We start from the raw sequence: 14761 nt of genomic DNA, 5'->3' as shown, positions 1-14761 counted from the left end.
CCTAACCCTAACCCTACCCCTAACCCTAACCCCTAACCCCAAACCCTAAACCCTAACCCTAACCGTAACCCTAACCCTATCCCTAACCCTAACCTGACGGACAGGCTGGAACCAGCTGCTCAACTCGCCGGAACCACCTGCCAGACATGCCAGAACCACCTGCCGAGCACGCCGGAGCCACCTGCTGGACTCACCAGAACCACCCGCCTGACAGGCCAAAATCAACAGCTGGCTATGAGAGAACCACCTGGCAGACAATCCGCAATAACCTGCCAGGCATGCAGGAACCACCTCTGAGACGTAAGAGAACCACGTGCCGGACACGCTGGAACCACGTCCTGGACAGACTGGAACCACCTGCCGGACATGCCTGGACCACCTGCCGAGCACGCCGGAACCACCTGCTCGACTCGCAGGACCCATGTGCCAGACACGCCAAAATGAACTGCCGGCTACACCAGAACCACTTACCGGACACTCCGGAATAACCTGCCCGGCATGCCAGAACCACCTCTCAGAAGTGCCAGAAGCACGTGCTGGACATGCCGGAACAACCTATCGGACAGAACGGAACAACCTGCCGGACACACCAAAATCACCTGCGGGCTACGCCAGAACCACTTGGAGGACTCTCCGGGAAAACCTGCCGGGCATGCTGGAACCACCTCTCAGACGTGCCTGAACCACGTGGCGGACACTCCGGAAACGCATGTCGGGCCGGCCGGAACCACCTGTCAGACGTGCCAGAACCTCATGCCGGACACCCCAGAACCACCTGCTGGACAGACCGGAAACACCTGCCGGACACGCCGGAACCACATGTTCGACTCGCTGGAACCACATTCTGGACATGGCAAAATCACCTGCCGCCTATGCCAGAACCGCTTGGCGAACACTCCGGAATCACCTGTCAGGCATGCCGGAACCACCTCTCAGACCTGCCAGAACCACATGCCAATGACACCGGAAGCACCTGCCGAGCATGCCGGAAGCACCTGCTCGACTCGCCAGAACCACCTGTCGGACACGCCAAAATCACCTGCCGGCTACGCCACAGCCAGTTGGTGAACACTCCGGAAACACCTGCCGGGCTGGCTGGAACCACCTGCCAGCTACGCCAGAACCACTTGGCGGAGACTCCAGAAACACCTGTTGGGCCAGCCGGAACCACCTCTCAGACGTGCCAGAACCATGTGCCTGAGATGCTGGAACCACACCCCGAACAGACCGAAACCACCTGCCAGACCCAACTGAACCACGTGCCGAGCACGCAGGAACAACCTGCTCGCCTCGCCGGAACCACCTGCCGGGCGCAGCGGAAGCACCTGCCGAGCGCGCCGGAGCCACCTGCTCGCCTCGCCGGAACCACCTGCCAGGCCCAGCGGAAGCACGTGCCGAGCGCGCCGGAGCCACCTGCTCGCCTCGCCGGAACCACCTGCCGGGCCCAGCGGAAGCACGTGCCGAGCGCGCCGGAGCCACCTGCTCGCCTCGCCGGAACCACGTGCCGGGCCCTAACCCTAACCCTAACCCTAACCCTATCCCCAAACCCTAACCCTAACCCTAACCCCTAACCCTAAGCCTAACCCTAAACCCTAACCCAACCGTAACCCTAACCCTAACCCTACCCCTAACCCTAACCCCTAACCCCAAACCCTAAACCCTAACCCTAACCGTAACCCTAACCCTATCCCTAACCCTAACCTGACGGACAGGCTGGAACCAGCTGCTCAACTCGCCGGAACCACCTGCCAGACATGCCAGAACCACCTGCCGAGCACGCCGGAGCCACCTGCTGGACTCACCAGAACCACCCGCCTGACAGGCCAAAATCAACAGCTGGCTATGAGAGAACCACCTGGCAGACAATCCGCAATAACCTGCCAGGCATGCAGGAACCACCTCTCAGACGTAAGAGAACCACGTGCCGGACACGCTGGAACCACGTCCTGGACAGACTGGAACCACCTGCCGGACATGCCTGGACCACCTGCCGAGCACGCCGGAACCACCTGCTCGACTCGCAGGACCCATGTGCCAGACACGCCAAAATGAACTGCCGGCTACACCAGAACCACTTACCGGACACTCCGGAATAACCTGCCCGGCATGCCAGAACCACCTCTCAGAAGTGCCAGAAGCACGTGCTGGACATGCCGGAACAACCTATCGGACAGAAAGGAACAACCTGCCGGACACACCAAAATCACCTGCGGGCTACGCCAGAACCACTTGGAGGACTCTCCGGGAAAACCTGCCGGGCATGCTGGAACCACCTCTCAGACGTGCCTGAACCACGTGGCGGACACTCCGCAAACGCATGTCGGGCCGGCCGGAACCACCTCTCAGACGTGCCAGAACCTCATGCCGGACACCCCAGAACCACCTGCTGGACAGACCGGAAACACCTGCCGGACACGCCGGAACCACATGTTCGACTCGCTGGAACCACATTCTGGACATGGCAAAATCACCTGCCGCCTATGCCAGAACCGCTTGGCGAACACTCCGGAATCACCTGTCAGGCATGCCGGAACCACCTCTCAGACCTGCCAGAACCACATGCCAATGACACCGGAAGCACCTGCCGAGCATGCCGGAAGCACCTGCTCGACTCGCCAGAACCACCTGTCGGACACGCCAAAATCACCTGCCGGCTACGCCACAGCCAGTTGGTGAACACTCCGGAAACACCTGCCGGGCTGGCTGGAACCACCTGCCAGCTACGCCAGAACCACTTGGCGGAGACTCCAGAAACACCTGTTGGGCCAGCCGGAACCACCTCTCAGACGTGCCAGAACCATGTGCCTGAGATGCTGGAACCACACCCCGAACAGACCGAAACCACCTGCCAGACCCAACTGAACCACGTGCCGAGCACGCAGGAACAACCTGCTCGCCTCGCCGGAACCACCTGCCGGGCGCAGCGGAAGCACCTGCCGAGCGCGCCGGAGCCACCTGCTCGCCTCGCCGGAACCACCTGCCGGGCCCAGCGGAAGCACGTGCCGAGCGCGCCGGAGCCACCTGCTCGCCTCGCCGGAACCACCTGCCGGGCCCAGCGGAAGCACCTGCCGAGCGCGCCGGAGCCACCTGCTCGCCTCGCCAGAACCACGTGCCGGGCCCTAACCCTAACCCTAACCCTAACCCTATCCCCAAACCCTAACCCTAACCCTAACCCCTAACCCTAAGCCTAACCCTAAACCCTAACCCAACCGTAACCCTAACCCTAACCCTACCCCTAACCCTAACCCCTAACCCCAAACCCTAAACCCTAACCCTAACCGTAACCCTAACCCTATCCCTAACCCTAACCTGACGGACAGGCTGGAACCAGCTGCTCAACTCGCCGGAACCACCTGCCAGACATGCCAGAACCACCTGCCGAGCACGCCGGAGCCACCTGCTGGACTCACCAGAACCACCCGCCTGACAGGCCAAAATCAACAGCTGGCTATGAGAGAACCACCTGGCAGACAATCCGCAATAACCTGCCAGGCATGCAGGAACCACCTCTCAGACGTAAGAGAACCACGTGCCGGACACGCTGGAACCACGTCCTGGACAGACTGGAACCACCTGCCGGACATGCCTGGACCACCTGCCGAGCACGCCGGAACCACCTGCTCGACTCGCAGGACCCATGTGCCAGACACGCCAAAATGAACTGCCGGCTACACCAGAACCACTTACCGGACACTCCGGAATAACCTGCCCGGCATGCCAGAACCACCTCTCAGAAGTGCCAGAAGCACGTGCTGGACATGCCGGAACAACCTATCGGACAGAAAGGAACAACCTGCCGGACACACCAAAATCACCTGCGGGCTACGCCAGAACCACTTGGAGGACTCTCCGGGAAAACCTGCCGGGCATGCTGGAACCACCTCTCAGACGTGCCTGAACCACGTGGCGGACACTCCGCAAACGCATGTCGGGCCGGCCGGAACCACCTCTCAGACGTGCCAGAACCTCATGCCGGACACCCCAGAACCACCTGCTGGACAGACCGGAAACACCTGCCGGACACGCCGGAACCACATGTTCGACTCGCTGGAACCACATTCTGGACATGGCAAAATCACCTGCCGCCTATGCCAGAACCGCTTGGCGAACACTCCGGAATCACCTGTCAGGCATGCCGGAACCACCTCTCAGACCTGCCAGAACCACATGCCAATGACACCGGAAGCACCTGCCGAGCATGCCGGAAGCACCTGCTCGACTCGCCAGAACCACCTGTCGGACACGCCAAAATCACCTGCCGGCTACGCCACAGCCAGTTGGTGAACACTCCGGAAACACCTGCCGGGCTGGCTGGAACCACCTGCCAGCTACGCCAGAACCACTTGGCGGAGACTCCAGAAACACCTGTTGGGCCAGCCGGAACCACCTCTCAGACGTGCCAGAACCATGTGCCTGAGATGCTGGAACCACACCCCGAACAGACCGAAACCACCTGCCAGACCCAACTGAACCACGTGCCGAGCACGCAGGAACAACCTGCTCGCCTCGCCGGAACCACCTGCCGGGCGCAGCGGAAGCACCTGCCGAGCGCGCCGGAGCCACCTGCTCGCCTCGCCGGAACCACCTGCCGGGCCCAGCGGAAGCACGTGCCGAGCGCGCCGGAGCCACCTGCTCGCCTCGCCGGAACCACCTGCCGGGCCCAGCGGAAGCACCTGCCGAGCGCGCCGGAGCCACCTGCTCGCCTCGCCGGAACCACGTGCCGGGCCCTAACCCTAACCCTAACCCTAACCCTATCCCCAAACCCTAACCCTAACCCTAACCCCTAACCCTAAGCCTAACCCGAAACCCTAACCCAACCGTAACCCTAACCCTAACCCTACCCCTAACCCTAACCCCTAACCCCAAACCCTAAACCCTAACCCTAACCGTAACCCTAACCCTATCCCTAACCCTAACCTGACGGACAGGCTGGAACCAGCTGCTCAACTCGCCGGAACCACCTGCCAGACATGCCAGAACCACCTGCCGAGCACGCCGGAGCCACCTGCTGGACTCACCAGAACCACCCGCCTGACAGGCCAAAATCAACAGCTGGCTATGAGAGAACCACCTGGCAGACAATCCGCAATAACCTGCCAGGCATGCAGGAACCACCTCTGAGACGTAAGAGAACCACGTGCCGGACACGCTGGAACCACGTCCTGGACAGACTGGAACCACCTGCCGGACATGCCTGGACCACCTGCCGAGCACGCCGGAACCACCTGCTCGACTCGCAGGACCCATGTGCCAGACACGCCAAAATGAACTGCCGGCTACACCAGAACCACTTACCGGACACTCCGGAATAACCTGCCCGGCATGCCAGAACCACCTCTCAGAAGTGCCAGAAGCACGTGCTGGACATGCCGGAACAACCTATCGGACAGAACGGAACAACCTGCCGGACACACCAAAATCACCTGCGGGCTACGCCAGAACCACTTGGAGGACTCTCCGGGAAAACCTGCCGGGCATGCTGGAACCACCTCTCAGACGTGCCTGAACCACGTGGCGGACACTCCGGAAACGCATGTCGGGCCGGCCGGAACCACCTCTCAAACGTGCCAGAACCTCATGCCGGACACCCCAGAACCACCTGCTGGACAGACCGGAAACACCTGCTGGACACGCCGGAACCACATGTTCGACTCGCTGGAACCACATTCTGGACATGGCAAAATCACCTGCCGCCTATGCCAGAACCACTTGGCGAACACTCCGGAATCACCTGTCAGGCATGCCGGAACCACCTCTCAGACATGCCAGAACCACATGCCAATGACACCGGAAGCACCTGCCGAGCATGCCGGAAGCACCTTCTCGACTCGCCAGAATCTCCTGTCAGACACGCCAAAATCACCTGCCGGCTACGCCACAGCCAGTTGGTGGACACTCCGGAAACACCTGCCGGGCTGGCTGGAACCACCTGCCAGTCACGCCAACATCACCTGCCAGCTACGCCAGAACCACTTGGCGGAGACTCCAGAAACACCTGTTGGGCCAGCCGGAACCACCTCTCAGACGTGCCAGAACCTCATGCCGGACACCCCAGAACCACCTGCTGGACAGACCGGAAACACCTGCCGGACACGCCGGAACCACATGTTCGACTCGCTGGAACCACATTCTGGACATGGCAAAATCACCTGCCGCCTATGCCAGAACCGCTTGGCGAACACTCCGGAATCACCTGTCAGGCATGCCGGAACCACCTCTCAGACATGCCAGAACCACATGCCAATGACACCGGAAGCACCTGCCGAGCATGCCGGAAGCACCTGCTCGACTCGCCAGAATCTCCTGTCAGACACGCCAAAATCACCTGCCGGCTACGCCACAGCCAGTTGGTGAACACTCCGGAAACACCTGCCGGGCTGGCTGGAACCACCTGCCAGTCACGCCAACATCACCTGCCAGCTACGCCAGAACCACTTGGCGGAGACTCCAGAAACACCTGTTGGGCCAGCCGGAACCACCTCTCAGACGTGCCAGAACCATGTGCCTGAGATGCTGGAACCACACCCCGAACAGACCGAAACCACCTGCCAGACCCAACTGAACCACCTGCCGAGCACGCAGGAACAACCTGCTCGACTCGCCGGAACCACCTGCCGGGCGCAGCGGAAGCAGCTGCCGGGAGCGCCGGAGCCACCTGCTCGCCTCACCGGAACCACCTGCCGGGCACAGCGGAAGCACTTGCCGGGAGCGCCGGAGCCACCTGCTCGCCTCGCCGGAACCACCTGCCGGGCGCAGCGGAAGCACCTGCCGGGCACGCCGGAGCCACCTGCTCGGCTCGCCGGAACCACCTGCCGGGCCCTAACCCTAACCCTAACCCTAACCCTATCCCCAAACCCTAACCCTAACCCTAACCCCTAACCCTAAGCCTAACCCTAAACCCTAACCCAACCGTAACCCTAACCCTAACCCTACCCCTAACCCTAACCCCTAACCCCAAACCCTAAACCCTAACCCTAACCGTAACCCTAACCCTATCCCTAACCCTAACCTGACGGACAGGCTGGAACCAGCTGCTCAACTCGCCGGAACCACCTGCCACACATGCCAGAACCACCTGCCGAGCACGCCGGAGCCACCTGCTGGACTCACCAGAACCACCTGCCTGACAGGCCAAAATCAACAGCTGGCTATGAGAGAACCACCTGGCAGACAATCCGCAATAACCTGCCAGGCATGCAGGAACCACCTCTGAGACGTAAGAGAACCACGTGCCGGACACGCTGGAACCACGTCCTGGACAGACTGGAACCACCTGCCGGACATGCCTGGACCACCTGCCGAGCACGCCGGAACCACCTGCTCGACTCGCAGGACCCATGTGCCAGACACGCCAAAATGAACTGCCGGCTACACCAGAACCACTTACCGGACACTCCGGAATAACCTGCCCGGCATGCCAGAACCACCTCTCAGAAGTGCCAGAAGCACGTGCTGGACATGCCGGAACAACCTATCGGACAGAACGGAACAACCTGCCGGACACACCAAAATCACCTGCGGGCTACGCCAGAACCACTTGGAGGACTCTCCGGGAAAACCTGCCGGGCATGCTGGAACCACCTCTCAGACGTGCCTGAACCACGTGGCGGACACTCCGGAAACGCATGTCGGGCCGGCCGGAACCACCTCTCAAACGTGCCAGAACCTCATGCCGGACACCCCAGAACCACCTGCTGGACAGACCGGAAACACCTGCTGGACACGCCGGAACCACATGTTCGACTCGCTGGAACCACATTCTGGACATGGCAAAATCACCTGCCGCCTATGCCAGAACCACTTGGCGAACACTCCGGAATCACCTGTCAGGCATGCCGGAACCACCTCTCAGACATGCCAGAACCACATGCCAATGACACCGGAAGCACCTGCCGAGCATGCCGGAAGCACCTGCTCGACTCGCCAGAATCTCCTGTCAGACACGCCAAAATCACCTGCCGGCTACGCCACAGCCAGTTGGTGAACACTCCGGAAACACCTGCCGGGCTGGCTGGAACCACCTGCCAGTCACGCCAACATCACCTGCCAGCTACGCCAGAACCACTTGGCGGAGACTCCAGAAACACCTGTTGGGCCAGCCGGAACCACCTCTCAGACGTGCCAGAACCATGTGCCTGAGATGCTGGAACCACACCCCGAACAGACCGAAACCACCTGCCAGACCCAACTGAACCACCTGCCGAGCACGCAGGAACAACCTGCTCGACTCGCCGGAACCACCTGCCGGGCCCAGCGGAAGCACCTGCCGAGCGCGCCGGAGCCACCTGCTCGCCTCGCCGGAACCACCTGCCGTGCGCAGCGGAAGCAGCTGCCGGGAGCGCCGGAGCCACCTGCTCGCCTCACCGGAACCACCTGCCGGGCCCAGCGGAAGCACTTGCCGAGCGCGCCGGAGCCACCTGCTCGCCTCGCCGGAACCACCTGCCGGGCCCAGCGGAAGCACTTGCCGAGCGCGCCGGAGCCACCTGCTCGCCTGGCCGGAACCACCTGCCGGGCGCAGCGGAAACACCTGCCAGGCGCGCCGGAGCCACCTGCTCGGCTCGCCGGAACCACCTGCCGGGCCCTAACCCTAACCCTAACCCTAACCCTATCCCCAAACCCTAACCCTAACCCTAACCCCTAACCCTAAGCCTAACCCTAAACCCTAACCCAACCGTAACCCTAACCCTAACCCTACCCCTAACCCTAACCCCTAACCCCAAACCCTAAACCCTAACCCTAACCGTAACCCTAACCCTATCCCTAACCCTAACCTGACGGACAGGCTGGAACCAGCTGCTCAACTCGCCGGAACCACCTGCCAGACATGCCAGAACCACCTGCCGAGCACGCCGGAGCCACCTGCTGGACTCACCAGAACCACCTGCCTGACAGGCCAAAATCAACAGCTGGCTATGAGAGAACCACCTGGCAGACAATCCGCAATAACCTGCCAGGCATGCAGGAACCACCTCTCAGACGTAAGAGAACCACGTGCCGGACACGCTGGAACCACGTCCTGGACAGACTGGAACCACCTGCCGGACATGCCTGGACCACCTGCCGAGCACGCCGGAACCACCTGCTCGACTCGCAGGACCCATGTGCCAGACACGCCAAAATGAACTGCCGGCTACACCAGAACCACTTACCGGACACTCCGGAATAACCTGCCCGGCATGCCAGAACCACCTCTCAGAAGTGCCAGAAGCACGTGCTGGACATGCCGGAACAACCTATCGGACAGAACGGAACAACCTGCCGGACACACCAAAATCACCTGCGGGCTACGCCAGAACCACTTGGAGGACTCTCCGGGAAAACCTGCCGGGCATGCTGGAACCACCTCTCAGACGTGCCTGAACCACGTGGCGGACACTCCGGAAACGCATGTCGGGCCGGCCGGAACCACCTCTCAGACGTGCCAGAACCTCATGCCGGACACCCCAGAACCACCTGCTGGACAGACCGGAAACACCTGCCGGACACGCCGGAACCACATGTTCGACTCGCTGGAACCACATTCTGGACATGGCAAAATCACCTGCCGCCTATGCCAGAACCGCTTGGCGAACACTCCGGAATCACCTGTCAGGCATGCCGGAACCACCTCTCAGACATGCCAGAACCACATGCCAATGACACCGGAAGCACCTGCCGAGCATGCCGGAAGCACCTGCTCGACTCGCCAGAACCACCTGTCGGACACGCCAAAATCACCTGCCGGCTACGCCACAGCCAGTTGGTGAACACTCCGGAAACACCTGCCGGGCTGGCTGGAACCACCTGCCAGTCACGCCAACATCACCTGCCAGCTACGCCAGAACCACTTGGCGGAGACTCCAGAAACACCTGTTGGGCCAGCCGGAACCACCTCTCAGACGTGCCAGAACCATGTGCCTGAGATGCTGGAACCACACCCCGAACAGACCGAAACCACCTGCCAGACCCAACTGAACCACCTGCCGAGCACGCAGGAACAACCTGCTCGACTCGCCGGAACCACCTGCCGGGCGCAGCGGAAGCACCTGCCGATCGCGCCGGAGCCACCTGCTCGCCTCGCTGGAACCACCTGCCGGGCCCAGCGGAAGCACCTGCCGAGCGCGCCGGAGCCACCTGCTCGACTCGCGGGAACCACCTGCCGGGCGCAGCGGAAGCAGCTTCCGGGAGCGCCGGAGCCACCTGCTCGCCTCACCGGAACCACCTGCCGGGCCCAGCGGAAGCACTTGCCGAGCGCGCCGGAGCCACCTGCTCGCCTGGCCGGAACCACCTGCCGGGCGCAGCGGAAGCACCTGCCAGGCGCGCCGGAGCCACCTGCTCGGCTCGCCGGAACCACCTGCCGGGCCCTAACCCTAACCCTAACCCTAACCCTATCCCCAAACCCTAACCCTAACCCTAACCCCTAACCCTAAGCCTAACCCTAAACCCTAACCCAACCGTAACCCTAACCCTAACCCTACCCCTAACCCTAACCCCTAACCCCAAACCCTAAACCCTAACCCTAACCGTAACCCTAACCCTATCCCTAACCCTAACCTGACGGACAGGCTGGAACCAGCTGCTCAACTCGCCGGAACCACCTGCCAGACATGCCAGAACCACCTGCCGAGCACGCCGGAGCCACCTGCTGGACTCACCAGAACCACCTGCCTGACAGGCCAAAATCAACAGCTGGCTATGAGAGAACCACCTGGCAGACAATCCGCAATAACCTGCCAGGCATGCAGGAACCACCTCTGAGACGTAAGAGAACCACGTGCCGGACACGCTGGAACCACGTCCTGGACAGACTGGAACCACCTGCCAGACATGCCTGGACCACCTGCCGAGCACGCCGGAACCACCTGCTCGACTCGCAGGACCCATGTGCCAGACACGCCAAAATGAACTGCCGGCTACACCAGAACCACTTACCGGACACTCCGGAATAACCTGCCCGGCATGCCAGAACCACCTCTCAGAAGTGCCAGAAGCACGTGCTGGACATGCCGGAACAACCTATCGGACGGAACGGAACAACCTGCCGGACACACCAAAATCACCTGCGGGCTACGCCAGAACCACTTGGAGGACTCTCCGGGAAAACCTGCCGGGCATGCTGGAACCACCTCTCAGACGTGCCTGAACCACGTGGCGGACACTCCGGAAACGCATGTCGGGCCGGCCGGAACCACCTCTCAGACGTGCCAGAACCTCATGCCGGACACCCCAGAACCACCTGCTGGACAGACCGGAAACACCTGCCGGACACGCCGGAACCACATGTTCGACTCGCTGGAACCACATTCTGGACATGGCAAAATCACCTGCCGCCTATGCCAGAACCGCTTGGCGAACACTCCGGAATCACCTGTCAGGCATGCCGGAACCACCTCTCAGACATGCCAGAACCACATGCCAATGACACCGGAAGCACCTGCCGAGCATGCCGGAAGCACCTGCTCGACTCGCCAGAACCACCTGTCGGACACGCCAAAATCACCTGCCGGCTACGCCACAGCCAGTTGGTGAACACTCCGGAAACACCTGCCGGGCTGGCTGGAACCACCTGCCAGTCACGCCAACATCACCTGCCAGCTACGCCAGAACCACTTGGCGGAGACTCCAGAAACACCTGTTGGGCCAGCCGGAACCACCTCTCAGACGTGCCAGAACCATGTGCCTGAGATGCTGGAACCACACCCCGAACAGACCGAAACCACCTGCCAGACCCAACTGAACCACCTGCCGAGCACGCAGGAACAACCTGCTCGACTCGCCGGAACCACCTGCCGGGCGCAGCGGAAGCACCTGCCGAGCGCGCCGGAGCCACCTGCTCGCCTCGCTGGAACCACCTGCCGGGCCCAGCGGAAGCACCTGCCGAGCGCGCCGGAGCCACCTGCTCGCCTCGCCGGACCCACCTGCCGGGCCCTAACCCTAACCCTAACCCTAACCCTATCCCCAAACCCTAACCCTAACCCTAACCCCTAACCCTAAGCCTAACCCTAAACCCTAACCCAACCGTAACCCTAACCCTAACCCTACCCCTAACCCTAACCCCTAACCCCAAACCCTAAACCCTAACCCTAACCGTAACCCTCTACCCTATCCCTAACCCTAACCTGACGGACAGGCTGGAACACGCTGCTCAACTCGCCGGAACCACCTGCCAGACATGCCAGAACCACCTGCCGAGCACGCCGGAGCCACCTGCTGGACTCACCAGAACCACCTGCCTGACAGGCCAAAATCAACAGCTGGCTATGAGAGAACCACCTGGCAGACAATCCGCAATAACCTGCCAGGCATGCAGGAACCACCTCTCAGACGTAAGAGAACCACGTGCCGGACACGCTGGAACCACGTCCTGGACAGACTGGAACCACCTGCCAGACATGCCTGGACCACCTGCCGAGCACGCCGGAACCACCTGCTCGACTCGCAGGACCCATGTGCCAGACACGCCAAAATGAACTGCCGGCTACACCAGAACCACTTACCGGACACTCCGGAATAACCTGCCCGGCATGCCAGAACCACCTCTCAGAAGTGCCAGAAGCACGTGCTGGACATGCCGGAACAACCTATCGGACAGAACGGAACAACCTGCCGGACACACCAAAATCACCTGCGGGCTACGCCAGAACCACATGGAGGACTCTCCGGGAAAACCTGCCGGGCATGCTGGAACCACCTCTCAGACGTGCCTGAACCACGTGGCGGACACTCCGGAAACGCATGTCGGGCCGGCCGGAACCACCTCTCAAACGTGCCAGAACCTCATGCCGGACACCCCAGAACCACCTGCTGGACAGACCGGAAACACCTGCCGGACACGCCGGAACCACATGTTCGACTCGCTGGAACCACATTCTGGACATGGCAAAATCACCTGCCGCCTATGCCAGAACCGCTTGGCGAACACTCCGGAATCACCTGTCAGGCATGCCGGAACCACCTCTCAGACATGCCAGAACCACATGCCAATGACACCGGAAGCACCTGCCGAGCATGCCGGAAGCACCTGCTCGACTCGCCAGAACCACCTGTCGGACACGCCAAAATCACCTGCCGGCTACGCCACAGCCAGTTGGTGAACACTCCGGAAACACCTGCCGGGCTGGCTGGAACCACCTGCCAGTCACGCCAACATCACCTGCCAGCTACGCCAGAACCACTTGGCGGAGACTCCAGAAACACCTGTTGGGCCAGCCGGAACCACCTCTCAGACGTGCCAGAACCATGTGCCTGAGATGCTGGTACCACACCCCGAACAGACCGAAACCACCTGCCAGACCCAACTGAACCACCTGCCGAGCACGCAGGAACAACCTGCTCGACTCGCCGGAACCACCTGCCGGGCGCAGCGGAAGCACCTGCCGAGCGCGCCGGAGCCACCTGCTCGCCTCGCTGGAACCACCTGCCGGGCGCAGCGGAAGCACCTGCCGAGCGCGCCGGAGCCACCTGCTCGCCTCGCTGGAACCACCTGCCGGGCCCAGCGGAAGCACCTGCCGAGCGCGCCGGAGCCACCTGCTCGACTCGCCGGAACCACCTGCCGGGCGCAGCGGAAGCAGCTGCCGGGAGCGCCGGAGCCACCTGCTCGCCTCACCGGAACCACCTGCCGGGCCCAGCGGAAGCACTTGCCGAGCGCGCCGGAGCCACCTGCTCGCCTGGCCGGAACCACCTGCCGGGCGCAGCGGAAGCACCTGCCAGGCGCGCCGGAGCCACCTGCTCGGCTCGCCGGAACCACCTGCCGGGCCCTAACCCTAACCCTAACCCTAACCCTATCCCCAAACCCTAACCCTAACCCTAACCCCTAACCCTAAGCCTAACCCTAAACCCTAACCCAACCGTAACCCTAACCCTAACCCTACCCCTAACCCTAACCCCTCACCCCAAACCCTAAACCCTAACCCTAACCGTAACCCTAACCCTATCCCTAACCCTAACCTGACGGACAGGCTGGAACCAGCTGCTCAACTCGCCGGAACCACCTGCCAGACATGCCAGAACCACCTGCCGAGCACGCTGGAGCCACCTGCTGGACTCACCAGAACCACCTGCCTGACAGGCCAAAATCAACAGCTGGCTATGAGAGAACCACCTGGCAGACAATCCGCAATAACCTGCCAGGCATGCAGGAACCACCTCTCAGACGTAAGAGAACCACGTGCCGGACACGCTGGAACCACGTCCTGGACAGACTGGAACCACCTGCCGGACATGCCTGGACCACCTGCCGAGCACGCCGGAACCACCTGCTCGACTCGCAGGACCCATGTGCCAGACACGCCAAAATGAACTGCCGGCTACACCAGAACCACTTACCGGACACTCCGGAATAACCTGCCCGGCATGCCAGAACCACCTCTCAGAAGTGCCAGAAGCACGTGCTGGACATGCCGGAACAACCTATCGGACAGAACGGAACAACCTGCCGGACACACCAAAATCACCTGCGGGCTACGCCAGAACCACTTGGAGGACTCTCCGGGAAAACCTGCCGGGCATGCTGGAACCACCTCTCAGACGTGCCTGAACCACGTGGCGGACACTCCGGAAACGCATGTCGGGCCGGCCGGAACCACCTCTCAGACGTGCCAGAACCTCATGCCGGACACCCCAGAACCACCTGCTGGACAGACCGGAAACACCTGCCGGACACGCCGGAACCACATGTTCGACTCGCTGGAGCCACATTCTGGACATGGCAAAATCACCTGCCGCCTATGCCAGAACCACTTGGCGAACACTCCGGAATCACCTGTCAGGCATGCCGGAACCA

Source organism: Equus asinus, chromosome 30 (assembly GCF_041296235.1).
Source record: "Equus asinus isolate D_3611 breed Donkey chromosome 30, EquAss-T2T_v2, whole genome shotgun sequence".
Taxonomy (NCBI): Eukaryota; Metazoa; Chordata; class Mammalia; order Perissodactyla; family Equidae; genus Equus; species Equus asinus.
This window is presented reverse-complemented; position numbering follows the sequence as displayed.